Here is a 360-nt window from a genome sequence, read left to right on the forward strand (position 1 = left end):
AGACTTACAGTATATAACCTACACAAACATGACTTTCATGCAAATGATCATTTAAATCAATTTCCAAATAGGTGGTCGCATTGATTTTTGAACTTTTTTGAAAAGTTCGGTTTTTATTTTTGATGCTTCTGCAACGCACAACAATTTGAAAAAAAAATGCTTCATTTACAGTCACTTAAAGGTCCCCTGAAATGCTTAGAAACACGCAGCGTTACTCTGTGTGTTGACGTCATTTTAACTGAAACAGGAAGACAGGGCGGGGCATATCAAGCAGCCCCGCCCCTTTTTAAAATAGCCAATAGCGTTCGTTTATATCACAGCTTGGGCTAGAGCCGTTCAGAGCCGTTGAGCTCCGTAAAG

Source organism: Sinocyclocheilus rhinocerous, unplaced genomic scaffold (assembly GCF_001515625.1).
Source record: "Sinocyclocheilus rhinocerous isolate Xijiao unplaced genomic scaffold, SAMN03320098_v1.1 scaffold1439, whole genome shotgun sequence".
NCBI classification, from domain to species: Eukaryota; Metazoa; Chordata; class Actinopteri; order Cypriniformes; family Cyprinidae; genus Sinocyclocheilus; species Sinocyclocheilus rhinocerous.